The sequence below is a fragment of the Drosophila santomea genome, chromosome 3R (genome assembly GCF_016746245.2).
Source record: "Drosophila santomea strain STO CAGO 1482 chromosome 3R, Prin_Dsan_1.1, whole genome shotgun sequence".
In the NCBI taxonomy this organism is placed as follows: domain Eukaryota; kingdom Metazoa; phylum Arthropoda; class Insecta; order Diptera; family Drosophilidae; genus Drosophila; species Drosophila santomea.
The window spans coordinates 28,805,606-28,822,235 of NC_053019.2; the positions used below are offsets into that span (position 1 = coordinate 28,805,606).

The 16,630-nt window shown below is 38.9% G+C and overlaps 1 long non-coding RNA gene across 1 annotated transcript; it reads right to left on the reverse strand.

Annotated features, from left to right (window-relative positions):
- Window positions 1–1,072: 1,072 nt before the first annotated feature.
- LOC120454192 lies at window positions 1,073–1,535 on the reverse strand. The gene is made up of 2 exons (XR_005616600.1): window positions 1,411–1,535; window positions 1,073–1,351 (listed from the first exon to the last, which is right to left on the reverse strand). It is a non-coding gene; the product is annotated as an uncharacterized LOC120454192 (long non-coding RNA).
- Between the last annotated feature and the right edge of the window lie 15,095 nt (window positions 1,536–16,630).

Sequence of the window (16,630 nt, forward strand, 5' to 3'; positions counted from 1 at the left end):
ATCCTCCACATTTGAATTACGTGCGTGAAGATTGCGTTATTTATAACGGTACCGACCCCCTGCACTCACTTTACCTTTTCTCACCTTTCATACATCCCTGTATATGTATGATTTGCTTTTTTCGCGCAGAGCCTTTTAGCGAAAATTAAATGTTACGTTTAAAAGTTAACAACTAAAAGCGGCTAATGATGCTGGCTGGCAGTACACATATTCCGCCGATTTGCTTGAAACTCGCCTTGCAACGGGCCACATTCAATTCTTCTCTTCTCGAACTGCTTTAAGTGCCTAACGCGGAGTCCTAATTAAAAGGAGCCCTTTGCGCACTAAGAGAATAAAATTATTATATACTGTAGTTTTTTGTAACTTTTTTAAAGTATTATTCCTTCTTAAGCATTTATTGCAGCTTGAATAACTATAATTAAAAAATTCTGTCTTTATAGTTTTTTAATAAATTACTATTATATGGGTTTGTAATCCTTACATTTCAGTGTCTAATACAATTTTAAAGAAATTAATTTTATAAAATATATATAAAATGTTGTAGAACTTTTTATTAAATATAAACATTTAACTTATTATCCTTTCACAATCTTCAACTGTCCAAAATAACAACTCCTTTCGTTTAGTGTAAGTATGTGTATATAAAAAGAAACTTTAACTTCAAGTCAAACTCAAAGGCAACACAAGCCGAAAACTTTTCTGCATCCCTTCCTCCTGAACATGTTGCACGTTGGCAACTTTTTAGGCACCTGGACGCGTGTCTGCCGAGCGTGGCAGCTTCTAATTAATGTGCTCTTTCCCTCAAACTTTTAACAGTTGCAGCACTGCTGCATCAGCAGCAGTATGTTCTCCAGCTGCACCTCAAATTTAAAAAAATGCTTTTATGGATTAGCAAGGATTAAATTTGCTTGAAATATGTAGCTGAACTAAATAATCCCAGAAGCATATAATTATGATCTTATAGCAAGATCATACATATATATGTGTGTGCTCAGACAGATATAACATTCCCATACAGAAATAGAGTATAGACATAGGACACCAAGCTCAGAGCAAATCACTCAGCTTCAACTCATTCACCGAGTCGTTTTCTATATTGAGTTAAAAATTTTCATTTGCTGCATGTGCTTTAATTGCTCATCTCCCCGCACTCTTCTTCTTTTCCGCAGCTGTTTCATTTAGGAAAGTGTAGCAAACTTTTAAATTAAATCCTGTAATGCTTTTTGGACAAATGGATTTAGCCAGGGCACGGACATGGACATGACCATGCGGCTATATCCGTTCTGGTTGGAGGCTTCTTGCCTTCTCAGCTGATGCTTTGATTGAATGAAAGCTCTAAGGGAAATGTAGCCTTAAAAACTTTCAGATTGAATCTTAATTGTTTTATGCTTTTCTTAACTTGAAAATTACCTTTGTAAGAAGTCAAGAATACCTATTTTCCCTTATTTTTGACTTCATTACATAATTTAATTTATTATAAACTCAAACTATAAACTTTTAATTTGTGAAGAAGTTCAGGTCATTTTCCGTTGTTTTAATCTAACAATGTTTTAATCTAACAAACAGAATTTCGGAAAGACGAAGAACAAATATGCCCACATATGTATAAAATGCGCGAAATTATAATTTAGGGGGAACTGATTTGATTGACTTTTTTGGCGAATGAATATTTTACAGCAATAGCTGGCATAACCGTAAACAACACGGTAAGGCGCAAGAATACACACTGCTGGATATAAATATCTAAAGCAGTTGCGAGTAGGACAACGAAATCTCCTTGTCAGCCATCAGTGATAGCTTGAGGTTCAATATGACAAGATGCTATTAAACGGTTGAAACCGAATGACGTTCTGTGGGCGATGAGCGCAGGGGTTTGTCTTGCTATCCGGACACAATGCACAACGATAACATCAAAGGGTGCACTTATGAAATTTCTATAGTTCCACAGTTTCCTTACGCCTGGTATGAATATTCTGGAGTTCGATCTTTCCTTAAATGTACTTGCAATAATTTCCCCTCATGCTAATTAAGCTTAATTAATTATTAATTAACATTGGATTCGTACTCCACAAAATTGCGAATTTTGTTAAGTTTAATAAGTTTCTCCAATCCACGGTATTCTTCCCATGTTTTTTACACTTTTGGGTCGTAATTTTTTGACTGACATAATTTAATGGAAGATACTAACATTTTGTCAGCCATGAGGTGATAAAATTCTTTTGGTGTATAATGACTGACAAGCGGCAAACAGTCAATGGACATGTCCAAATCATGTTGCTGTGCTCCAAGCAGCCATTGAAATTAAGGTTAGGCAAGATGACAGCAACGGATTCAACACTGACCCAATCGGGTTTGGCACAAATGCAGCTGGTCTGAGCATCGTGTAGTAATTAATTAGACTCGCAGGCATTTTATACGAACAAAGTGCAATACCGTTTCACTAATTGAACATGAACATGGCTGCCTCCATGAGGATGATGCGCCACTTCCACTGCCATCACCCACTGCCATTTGCCTTTTATTGATCGCATTCGAGGCCCAGACTCACTAAATTCATCAGTCGTCAATCATGACGTCCAATTGAAGGTAACCACAGTACTTGATACATCGTAAACGCGTTCAGGTGGGTACATGGTGCAAAGTGGCTGGAGGTTTTGCTTTTGGCCAGGCCATCTTACCGTAGTCAGAGAGGGGAGGGGATTTGTTAGACTTGTGGTTTCATTTCACTGTTGCTATTGGCAAATTCGTCGTACACGACTATTGCGCTAAATTAAATGAGCACAAATCAAACATTTTATAATTGCTGATACTTGCTGATAATTGCATGTGGGTCGAGGCATCGGATGTCGAGACGGAATAGAAATACCACGACTAAAACATAAAATTCGTTGCTCAGAATTTTTTTAATTACACACAGTGCTAATTATTTTCTTAACCAATTTAAACATTTGACTGTGTCAGTGTGTGACTTACTTTTTTAGCCAAAATGTTTTGGCAAGATTTAGGGTAAGGAACTGCGTCCAAGTGTTTCTTGAAGATTGATTCGGTACTCGGTTTGGATGAGGGCGGAAGCTGCTGCTCTGCTATGCCGAGTTTAAGAAAAGTTCATTAAGTTGTGCTGAATTGGGTGGTCTTGTTTATTAGTTTAAAATTTAAGCTGATTGTGGCATGAAACATGATAAGTTTAAGAGAGCAGTTGTTGATTAGAAAAAGGATGATTAAGCATTAGCATGGACTGCTCCCAACGCGAACATAGTCCGTTAATTTATTCCACATATCAATTGCAGTTAAAAACAAATAAACAATGAAACAGGAAACTTTGTTTGTTCTCTACTTTGTATTCTATTGGAAAAAAACTTTGCGAATTTAGTTTTTGTGAAAATAACTTAACTAGGCTTTCACTAATTCCATACGATTTCCCATCCTAGGATGATTACGTTAGTAAATTATATGCAATGAAAAAATTATATTTTATTGCCGAAAATTACTTGATTGTAGAAAATTAATCTTTCTTACACAATTTACCCCATATTTTGGGTAGGAGCTGAATGTATCTGTGGCGTCTGCATAGGTGGTAAAGCAAAACACTTTGTAAATATTAAAATGTGCTCGGGGCAGTGGTCTTTGCTTTCCACATTATAGCTTTTGCCTGAACAGATTTTTTAATTCTGGTTTACATAATTAGCTAACATTGCGTTTGATTTGTGTGCGAAACGTAGTCGAACAGGTCGAAGTTATCCTACCACAATAGCCCTCTCCCACAAGCACATCGTAATTACCACTAACACTGTAATAACAAAAGGATGCCAAATGCGCATCCTGATGCCAGTTCCTCGACAGGGTCAAAAGGGTGACGAGACAAAAGCCGCTACCGTTTCTCCCGCTCTCGTTTCCACGTCATCATCATCAGCAGTAACCAACGCAGTCACGGTCGTTTGTGGCTCATTGGTTTGCGTCCAGCCTGGGTTATTTTTCATGACCACCACATCCGCCCAACATAAATTAACCGAAATGTATTATTCCCGCGACCTTTTTTGTATGCGTGCAAAAATTTATGCTTGAATTAAATATGATGACCAAAAAAAGCAGTCGCGCAAGGACACCCTGCAATCCCTAGCACCATTGCCTATTTACACATGTACACGGCGTATACGCATTGTAATGTACGACAGCCGGCCACAATTAATCTTGCCACGTGTTTTATGTGCTACCGCCTTGAGTGCACATTTCTGGAAACAGGAAAATACGGGAGACTGAAGACCAAAGTGAGCCATCATCATGTGGCTGGGCTATAATTGAATTTTCATAACCATTAACCGACGCCGGGTTGGTCATTATTTAAATGTTACGACGCTTTATTATTACCAAGGTAATCGAAAGCAAATTATTGTGACTTTATAAATATAAATCAAATTAGGAAGAGATCTTCTTGAATGCCACCACATGTTGCATGGCCATTTTATCAACGTGGGGCCGAAATCTAGGAGAGCACCAAAACATTTACTGTCGCAAAAGACTCTACTTAAAGGACATTGAAGCAAGCGGAGGCCATTAATAACGTTCCACCGGAAAAGAGATTTATACAAACCTCGGGTGGTGTAGGTGAATGTGCACAGCTATAAAAATTATATTCAAATGAGGTTACCAGAAGGCAACTTATCAAGTAAGCAATGCACAAAAACGTTTTTGAGTGCTGAAGTGAGGGAAATCACCTAAATGCCAGACTTAGATTAAATGATTAATATTATTAAAAATCATGATAAAACGAAGTAGTCGAGTTCCTTGATTATCAGATACCCGTTACTTAGGGAAGACGCTAACGAGAAATTGTTTAGTTTTTTTGGCATATCGATAGAAATTCGCAAAATAAAATAGAATTAATTTTAAAAATCAAAATATTTTTGTTAATACATACCTGTCACACACTTTTAAACCAATATAAAATTTTCTTTAACTCGTCGATTGACGGGAATAACTATATCTTCGCTAATTAGGACGCAGGTTTACTACTACCGATTGTTTAGTACAACCGTTTTCTATTCAGATCACTACATGGGGCTCAGATACCAAAACGGGGATATTGGGCACAATTATAATCAAACCCAAGGTCAATAAACAATTTTAAAATTTCGAATTTAGGTATCTAGCTTTGTGAACAAAGTATTCTTTTTGACAAAAAGTTATTAAAAAACAATGAATAAAGCACCACACAAAGAAAGAATAACAAGTATGTGTGTGGTCAGCATCCAACCAATGGAGCCGCAACGACGGGAGATGACAGGGAAGTTGAACCATCGATCAAAAACGTAAGACAAATATTCGTGCTTTTTCAGTTGGCAGCAAACAAAGGCCAAATGTGTTCACACCTTGGAATCCTGCAACACCCTCCTCTACATACACACGCTAAACCCCTTTGACCTACCGAACTCACTCAACTTTTGAGGCGGTCAAGCAAAAAACATTTCACTTTTTGTGGCGCAACAAAAAAGTCAGAAGCAAAAGGCAAATTCAATTTGAGCTGTCAAAAATCTGACCAATATTGCCTTTGAGTATCTATGTGCCACTGACTGTAAACGTGTGCATTGGTGGGAGAGCGGGCTATGTGGTTGGGTTTACACTAAATCGATTGAAAACGTAAATGAAATTGACAGTCAGTACTACAGGCTTGCAAAGGCGCAACCACGCAAAGGACTCGCAACTTCCGTGTTAAAGTCCTTGACATTTTCTTGTGACTCAAATTTTCACACGACGGGAAAATAATTATGTTCATGCAACCGATTTAATACTAGCAAACACCATTTGCCACACCATAATATTTACGATCCCAGATCTCAGAAGTATGGGGGCTTGTAAAAGAATGAAATGCGTTTGGTTTTATTTGGAAATAGGAAAACAATTTCCTAAGGTATAAATAAAAGCCATTTGAATAAAATATTACTTTGATCTAGAGGCCATGTGTTATTAGCCTACTCCTGTAAAATTGGCTGCTTTACTTTTAAAAAAAATAAGCGAATAAGAATTATTTATAACTTAAAAGCATCGTTAAACTGCTGCTATCGTGCTTTGGTGGAATTTGCACAAACAAACAAATAAAGACGGAAAAAGCCCCCTCAAAAGTTGGCTATCACAATATTAACAATGTTTTTTTTTTTCATTTACCAAAAATATCTCCCACCCTCATAATTTAAAGTGGGGTATACATTAATATAACTAAAAGCAAAAAAAACCAACACCCTCAAACGGAACAACAACTAAAGAAGGTGAGGCCAGAAATGGACGGCAAACATCGCTGTAAACTGTGGTATAACATTTGGGGAAATACCTATTGAAAAATCCAAGTTAATTATTTAATGTACATTTAATGGTTAAACCTTATATATAGCAATATCTATATATTATATTTATATTATTATATAAATTAAAAACTTCTATATGTTTGTTCACATTTGCAAAAATATGATTTTTCAAACCTTAATATATCAATTTTTGTTAAATAAAAATAAATGTGTTGATTAATCTTTTAAAATTTACACCACTGTTTTACAAAAGCCATTATGCACTAAGTATCACTACTTAGTGGGGGATTTTGTTTGATAGGGCCAAATGAAATTTTGTTGTTTTGCTGTTTGAAGTTCTTCGAGCTGGCAGGCTTGGTAATTGTGAAGCTAAAACACCGCCGTGGCAGGCGTATTTAAATGAATAGCGCATAATTTAATGAATTGATATCCACACATAAGCTAGGCAACATCAAACAGATGTAGATTGCTGTTGATCCATTGTAATGTAATTTATGTGCCGGCGCCAGATTCATATCGCGGTGTTGTTAAATACAAAGGTCAGCACCTGACCATGCTTATCACGATGCTGTTCTCGTTTATCCACCACCGACCCCTTCCATTTACCAAACAAAGTGAAAGCGCTTTGATAAGGACAACTACTCTGCCCCACAGATTTGATTTATTTTACTTTCTTCCTTCGTTTTTAAAGACCAGGCTGGCACGCACTGACTTACAGAATTTCGCTGACCTTAGTGTTCGTACATGGAAAATGTTGCTACTAAACACCTTTATACACCGGACAGGGAGCACCGTATTTGCACATCGTTTTGTGTTTTATATTAATTAAAATTTGTACATTTTGCAAAGTTACAGAACGAGACTTCAAAGCAATTTGCAGACGGAACCAGAAACTAAAAACACATGTGCCATGCCCATGAAGGCACACACATTTTATTTGAGGACCACAAAGATATTGTTGACAGAAATTTACAATAAAGCGAAAGTTTAATGTACAAGTTTAGCTCCTCTTCTGCACATTTCCCAAAACCGTTGGGTTGGTAGGACTTTATCATAGAGCCACAGGAAACCACATGATGCCAGGCCGAGGTGAGCCGGCGGCCTGTTTGCGCAACTTACAGCCAAAGTAAACTCATTACCAATGCAAACAAAAAGAGCGCCCAGAAACAGAACAAAAGAGTGTATAAAAATATTTACATACATATTCATCTGCCACCAAAACTATTTGCTGCGAAGCGAAAAAAAAAAATAGGTTAAAAGTGAATTGAAAATAATTTAGTGTTCGACTCTTATGTAGGCATACATACTGCACACCAAGCAGCCGCCACGTGTGCCTCCTTACATTCCAGGCCACCGACGATTCGAGGGAAAAATATTTGTGTGTTGCATAATTTTGAGCGCCCCATAGACTGCATATTTGAGGTGCCTTCTATTCCATGCTTATTGATTTCGAATTCCATGTCGAAACCAAGAGAGAGCCTGTATCCAAACCGCAGGACACAAATATGTGCTCGTTGTTTGCAATACGGATGCCGTGGTGTCTTTATTGATCAAATTGCTTTATTGGTGTATTAATTTTAATTGGTCGGCATGTCGTGTTGCCTGGTCACTATTAATTAACATGCAGTTCACACACACTACTCATTTCCGATCCACATTGCCCACCTTATCCGTTTGTTTAACATCGAGTTATATTAATTATTTAATTTATTGTAATTTTGCTTAACTACAGTTGAACCGAAAGTGTTTTGTTGCTAGCCCCAGAGTGGCAGTAAACGTTAAAGGCATTTTTAATAATATTATACCCGCGGGAAACTTTAAATTCCATTTAATGATGCTAGCCCCATCGACATCCTTTATACAATTAAAAAACAAAATACAACCTATTTAAATTAAAAAAATTGTTTATGCGTCCAAATCGGATTCCAACAATAAAATAAAAAACAAAATTTAAGAGGTACAAAAGAGTATTTAACCCTTGTTGATGTTCCCTTATTATTACAGTTTTGTTTCCGGTATTTACTTTTTGATCATTACTGTTGATGTTATCACATTTGTAAAACCGCAGAGAACAAAATGTTAGTTCGTCCTACTTTTTGGGATTCGGCGTGCTCACATTAATGTGTAATTAAAATGTGGCAGGCAACATTATGGCAGTTCTGCCACATATCCGCTGCTGCAGATGTGTATCCCAAACCCGCACACATATTGACCGCACACAAATAATTAATTGAGATACTACAAGCCAGGGAAGATGAAGCTAGATGAACCTGGTTCCGAGTGCTGTGCATGTTTCATGGAGAGAGCAAGCTATGTCTGTTAATTTATTAATACAATTGATTTATGCACCGATGAGGGCTAAGAAGTTCCTCCAGAAATTGTGGGTAGTTGCTGACAGACCTCAAAACTGAACCCCTGACTACCTACCTAGCTCATTCTAATCTCATTAACTTTCCCACATTAAAGCAAACAACTTAGCTGACTGCTCACCGAAGAGGGTTGCAGGGGCATTGTGAAGTGCTAAACGAAAACTAAACTTTAATGACCACAAAATCCCATCCCAGAGCTCTTGAATGATTCCAGTTGGTCTAGCTTTTTCTAACTAGTTATCAACACTTTTTAGCCCTATCGCAAATAGTCTTCTTCGCCACTCGCCGCTTAATTTCACGTTAAGTAAATTTTATTTAAATGAAATGTAAGCGCTCCCACTCTACCACTTAACCGTTCATCTTGACTGTTGTCGTTGCTTGAACGCCAAATGTTATTCAGTTTGTGTACACGTTACTCGTAGAGTAAAAGGGGGTACCAGAAATGATAAAAGGTTTATTTAGTGGCTACACTTTATTTTTTTCTTTAGAGTTTTAGGGAATTTGAAATTATAATTAAAATTTTCAAGACTATTATGAAAGTGATTAATAATTATTTAATGATTTTTTGATGTGATACAATACAAAGGGATAAGTAGCGAAGCCAATACAGCCTGTCTTCTGATAATTTGACTGATTTTAATTAATTAGCATTAAAACAAAGCTGACGTCAATCGCGCCAATACTGGGGAGAACGCTTGCCGACGGTTTGCCAGATGGGGCGATGGCGTTATGTTGCCAGCCAGCCGACATCCGGGCCCTAATCAGCAGAAATGGCCAACTGGCGCAGCTTCGTTAACGGCCAAGACTCTGCCAAACAGCTCGAAATTCGAACTCATTATGATGAATATTATTGACGCTGATGATTGTGCTTGCGGTGGGCATCTGTATATGGCTTTCATTTGCAAAGCTTCTAAGCGGATATGGGCAACAGCTAAGACGAACCCAAGTCCATACACACGGACTTTGAAATCTGCATTAGCAGAAGGAGATTTCATGGCTGTTTAATTTTTAATTAAAAATTGATTGAAGCGTTTGCACCATATTACAATTACTATTCAAGTAGAAGTAAGATTACCGGCATTATCTGACCTCAATCCGGCCAGCGTTTTAATTAGTTTATGAGGGACATGAAAATCCTAATTGATTAATAGGATTCTTAAAACGGCGATAACTTTAGCTTTTAGCAACACCTAAATTATAATTTTTAATTAATTTAAGAGGGACATGAAAATCCTGAAAGTCTAACAAGCTTTTTACAACGATGATCACTATTTTGGAACAAATTATTATTAATTAGGTTAATTAGGTCGTCATAATAAACAATTATTTTAATGACTACGGATACAAACAATAGGACTTGAAATCTATTTGTTATGTTAGAGAGAGCGCTATTGTCGAGGAATCGTCTATAACATACCCGTTACTCAAATAGTGGGAGTGGGAAGGATAATTTTCAAAATTCTGTTGCCATATCGACAGAACTTTGCTAGAAAAATATTTAAATGAAATAAATTAAGAATATTTTCTAAAATTAGGGAATAAAGTATGCGTGGCTATGATGTGAAACAAAGTTCGACAGTGTGTACAGTTCAAGAAGCCCTCGTGCGTTCTCAGTCCATATTATTGCCTAACCGAGCATAAAATTGATTTAGTGGTGACACGGTCACAGGCACAGATCCCCAACGAGAAGGAAGGCTTCATCTCGATATCTAAGTATCGACAGTTGGTTGACAGGCAGGAACAAAATTGATTTTCCAGTTAGGCAGCAAGCACCGTACCAAGTTGGATTGTGTTAATTTTACGCTAAATCTGGTTTAGCTCAAACAGCCGTAGCCGCTTTGATAAAGCTTGACATTGATGAGTTAATGATGATGAGACGATTGGGTAAGACCTAAGACGAGTTGGGCAAACAAAAAAATATACGAACAACAGCAACGAGAAAAACAAATAAAAGCAGATTGTCGCCAAAAACGTGAGCACACACACTAAAAGAGCAAAAGAAACAGGCTAGAAATCATCCCTTTTATGACCAAAATTAATGGAGACGACTTAGTCATTTGTCATAAAGGCAAATACCACAAAAATTGTATTAGTTACATCAAACTTTTTAATAACTTTTATTCCCTGGTAAAGATATGAGTCGTTAATCACTGCGCTTGATGGGTCACAGTGAAGAGGTAGTTGTAACACAAGTCAATCTTTATTTTGTACCGTAGACCAAGCCTTTTGACAACTTACTGCAAGGTGTTTTAAAGCACAATAGTCAAAGTCACATTTCTTTAAGACTTAACAACAACTAATACCACTGCTCCTCCGATTATACATTTTGTAAATATGTATACAAATATTTTATAAATACATTAAATTGGAAAGATTGATAAGATTTTATTATTTTACGGGATTGATCCATGTAAAAATCTTTGATTTACCATATGAAAAGTTTTAAAAAAACAAATTGCGCCAATGGAAGTTTTAGGTGGGATATAATGAAAATCCTTCATCATCTGGGGCTCACCCCAGACTAATTTTCAATTTTGTTAAGAAGTTCGGCAGGCAAGCATCGCGTATCGTTCAGTCAATTATGGCATCGCTTCGTCCTGTTCAATTCTTAACTATCAGTGTTCAACCCGATAAACTCACAAAAAAGTAATCTGTCCGGGGGCTAACTCTCTAAACAAAACTTGAATCAAGTGAAACGGACCAAATAACAAAAGCTGTTCTACCGCCTGCTAACCAAAAATACAATTTCCGTTCACAAAACTCATTTCGCATTTTGGTTGTTTTAAATCAACAACGTCAAAAGGGGCGAAAACAGGGTAAGCAGCTGGAGCAGAGGCCGTTCGGGCCAACTACCAAACAATTGCGTAAAAACAATAAACAATGAAACAAGAGCACCAAAATCACCCGGTGCTGCATGAAGCCATAGCTACAACTTCACTGCTCATGTGCATGCCCACAATTAATTCACAATAAAACAATCAATTGATTACCATTACATCCGGCCGCGTAACGGAAATTGCTTGCAATATCCTATTGTAAAGCGAAATGACCCGACGGACATCAGAGGGAATTTTTAGAAAGGGAACGAGCTTTATAAGTAGAAACTGGGAAGGAAACCACTCGGTACTTTTTTATGGGTACGTACTAAAACCGTGCCTAATGTCTTATGTCGCTTAGGTCAGAATTATGATGGATTTTGAAACTCTTTTTGTAATTTAAGTTTAATTAATAAAATTTCTAAGTGGTTAAACGTGATCTAATTTCATTTACTTTATTAAACTCCTCATCAAATTTTTGTCATTAAGTTTTGCTTTCATTGTCAAAAACTTACCTAGGGGAAAATTGTTCTACAGCACATAAGTTTGACTTTCGACAATGATGTCAGCATAGCGTCAGGAAAGAAGCGTGGCAAACGCGTTTAAAAAGTTAATAATGGAAGAAAGTTAACCGAATTTGTTGCATACTTTTCAGCTACGGTTCACAAAGCGTACTGCGCTGGAAACAGAGAACTGAGCCAAGGGACGGCGTCAGCCGGGCTGTGACTAAGCAGTAGGACCGGACGAAGTGGGGCTGCAAGCATGCCGCCGTATAATGAGCTGTGAAGCCTGCTGCCACTATTGCTGCTGCTTATACGAATACGAAGTCCCAGAACTGGGACTCGGCTGAATGGGGGGGATGCTGGGCAGCAAAAAACAGTTGCGCCAAAATGCTAAAACGCAGCGGGTGTACTTCTTTCCCAGTTGAGCGGAAAGCGCATTATGACCCTTTGGAGGTGCGGGAAAGAGGCAGGAACGGAACTCAACTGATGAAGGCAATGATGGCGAGCCGACTAACAAATAGCATAAAAATGCTAATTCTGCCTATTTTCAGACAGTTTACCTATACAGCTCATAAAAAGCAGCAAGATATCAAGAAAATTGTGAGTAAGTTAATAATTGCTTTGAGCAATCAATGGGCTTTCTAATTTGGTGAAAATAATGTAATATAAAAACAATATGGTGCACAATATTATAATAGTCCATTTAATTGTAAAGAAATATATATATTTATGATATCAAATAACTTAAAAACTAAACTACTTATGAAGCGGTTGACTATGATGCTAAATAACAATAGATTTTCCCTGGTAAGAGCATTTTATCTGCCCATTGTATTCCTTCGCCGTCCGCCCCCCATTGACAGGTAAACTGCACATGGTTACGAATGTGTGCTATTTATCAACACTTCCACCCACTCTCAATGCTAGTCAATTAATAGCATACGATGACGTCAGCTTAGTGGCTTCCACCCTGTCCTGTCTCCAATTGATATTTTCAGGGGGAAAAGCTGTCATTGCCTTGTAAAAGGCGATTTTGAGCAGCTGTCTAGGCCTCCGAAAAATATGATAAAATAATATGACCCACTTACAAGTCACTAGTACAAGTACAAAAATCGGGCCATTTTCCAGCCCCATTGCATGTGGCCTGGCACTTAACTCAATTTGCAATGAAACCCCGTAGTTGGCGTTGTCGTCGTACTTGCAGTCCGGGAAAATTGCTGCCATATTACCAACGACACCAGCATACTGTTATTACGCGACATGGTGTTGGCGTTGTGCTGGTCCCTGTCTTCTTGTGCCCCATATTATTGGTTGCGGGAACTATCAGTGGTTACATCGTCTTGGCTATGTGTGCCACATAAATCGAATTGAGTTGGTGGGACCGCAATTGAAATGTCTCTTCAGACGCAGGAGAACTTTTCCAGTCTGTGTCAGAAGGTGACCCACATTAAATTAAATTCGACTCGAACCGAAAGTCGGATTTTGGGTGGGAGAGGTGCCTCAAACATTACGATGGCTGCTGAGAAGCCACAACAATGAGTCGCTTGTTGCTCCGTTTTGTGTGGCGCAATGCAATGTACGACCCACGATGGAGGAAACGGGGAGGTCCTTGAGACTAGGAAAAAATCCCGTGACACGAGCACCGCGCGGCGTACACCCTTGTATGAAAGCCTGTGCAGATAGCGAGCGCATTACTCTATAGTATGTAGTAATAAGGGTTTCTTTACCAAAGACCATTTTTAAAACAGATTTCAACCAAATCATTACATTAGCCACTGTTCGCAGTGATCGGGATCAGTCCCAATGGCACTTGCACCACCGGGCATAAATTTTAGTCGCATACAGTTGTAGATGATGTTGATGATGTCGGGAAAATGTATGCATAAAACTGTCATCTGGGTTGTTTGCAAATGAGCACTGAACGAAGAAAGAAGGAATTACTTAAAAATGCAGGGCGGAATACAGCACGCAATTGGATTCCAGTCACGTGCTCTGAATGACACACTAATCATGATGTTCCAGTGCAAAAAGGTTTAGAGCTGAATGAGGATGGGCAGGCCAGTGACATTAGCCGGGTCACCAGCTGCATGTCGCATTATCGAATTGCACGAACCGAATATGCTGAGATGAAATTAAAATTCAATTACCCATGCATGGGTCGCTTCACGCCCCAGCTGTTAGCTGTGGTGAATTTCTCTAAAGGTCGACATTCTAGTGTGCGAGAGCGAATCTTCATCATAACAAAGAAAGTCACGAGTTGCAAAAGCTCTTAGAAACTGGAAACAGCACAAGAAATTGAAGGAAAAAAAAATTTGGAAAACTTTTGTAAAGCATATTCTATGAATATGCTCTAAACAAACAATTATTAAAATTCTCCCGTATAAAAGAATATCCAAGGAATAAAAATTGAAACATAATTTTTTTACTCTCTTAAAGTTGGTAACAAAAAAGGTATGAGTTTTCAAATTATGAGTTCGAAAATATTACTAACATTTTATAAAACTACAAAATTTTATTTGCCATGCATGGGTAACAAAAAGCTCACGCAGATTCAACAAATGACAAAAGCCATTTGTTGACAAACATGGTGGAAAAGAAGGCGTAGCAGGGCTAGGAACTGTTTCGGCTCCGAGCAGCAACAAGCAAGCAAGAAACGTAAGCGATTTGAGTCTCTGTGGTTGACGTACATGTATTTATGTAGATATGTACGAGTATATGCTCGCGGGGAGTCTGAATATGAGAGCGCGATGGAATGGGCTGTATAAGGGGAAGTGAAAATTACAGACTAACAAGTGGTCGTTGAATGGCAAACCAGCCAGGCAGACAGCCCCAGCCACGACAGTTGATTTGATTTGACAGCAAGACATGACATTTTGGGTTGCAAAGAGCATAGCCCAAGGAAAATCAACTCAAGTGAGCTGAGGCCGAAGAAATGGCATAAAAACGGTGCTGCCAGAAGCCACTGCTGATGATGCTAATGTTGCCGCTGGAGCTGCTGCCGTGGTCTGTTTCTGCCGCTGGCAAGTGCAGGAAACCGTATGGTTTTACACAAAAAGAATTAATAGGTCAAGCATTTGAAACATGTCATACAAAAAAACCTGCCTGTATTGGCAGACTACAAAAGTTGAATACAAATTTTCGAACTCCTATACAAAAGCCCACAAACAGCAAGAAACTAATATTCTTAAGATATTTTCTAAATTAATCAACCCACATGATAACGATGGATCTGAGCTGGGAGGCTAACGCAGCACAAAGAAACGGAAATGGGGAGCGTTTTTATTCCCAATTTGCAGTTCCATTGGCTCTTGGGCATGAAAGATGTCAGCGAACATATGACGTATCCATTATTTCGTATGAAGGCTTGCAATTGCATTTAATTTACGGGCCTGTATGGCGGAAACAAGAAGTGAAAAAGTCTGTGTTCTGCTATTGATGCTATTACTATTAGTGCATTCATAACGGTCAGAAAGAAAAGTAAAGGAAGCTACGTTCATCGTACGACGCAGTCGAATTGCCTTACACCAGCAGTATACTTTTCGCTCGCAGTTTGCGTCGTGTCATATCAATATGCTGGCTTGTCTCCACTCACCTTTTGTTTGTCTGCCTAGGTGCGCATTCCCCAGCCTCTGTGCTTGTTGTAGGTCTAAAGGTAGAGCAGGTGCCAGTTAGGGGCTAGGCTTGGGGGTCGGTGGGCGGGTATTCGGTGGGGTAAGAGGGTGCACTCCGCTTAGCTATAGCACAGATGGGTAAGGTTCTTCTTGCTTGAATATCTCCTGCAGCGAGATGATGTGGCCGGGACGGGGTGGGTGTGTGTATTACGTGGGAGGTGCGCTGTTGGTCGACCAAGTTATTACACCGTAGTTACAGTTGGACCGATTAGTCACTCGGCCCGTACTAAAAGTACGATTTTGAGTACTTTCACTTTCCATGTGAGGTTGCACGTGCGCTCTGTTGCCAAGTGCCGCTCAGGCTGGAATGGGAGGTACGGGGAAAACCGGACTACCGTGCCGCGTTATAGTTTTGAAACACTGCTTTGAAAAAACACAAGTGCGCCCAATGGGCACCACGAACACATTTAACTAATTGTGGTCCGTTTGTTTTCGTTTTACGCCGTAGATGTCAAAGTTATGTTCGCAGTTGCATAGAATAGGCTTGGTCAATTACATATGTGCGGCGGGATAAATAGTGTAGCCTGCTTTTTGGGGCATGCGGTTTCCTTATGCATTCACGGCACATGTGCCCGAGTACGTTAGACGGGGGGCACCGGCGTTGACATATCGACAGCTGCGCGGCCGCAACGGTATTTTGGGTCCACCTTTACTTAGCACTTATATACCATTTACATATGAATTCGAACTTTTCTATTAACTCTGCTTTCCCTGTTTAGGTTGTATTTGGCTGAGTTTTAATAATGGTATGAATTATTTAAGCTCATGGCACGTTGCAACGCCAACACAAGTACAACTTCACAACTCGCCACGCGCTCTCTTACACACTCACACACACAGACGACCGCACACCTATGCGAAATGTGGCGTAGGACGCGATTTTGGCGTATGTTCTCATGCCGTAATTTTCAAAGCAAAAGCAAAAGCACTTGGGACCGAACTTTGAACTGTACGCGGTGCACACAATAAGCCAGG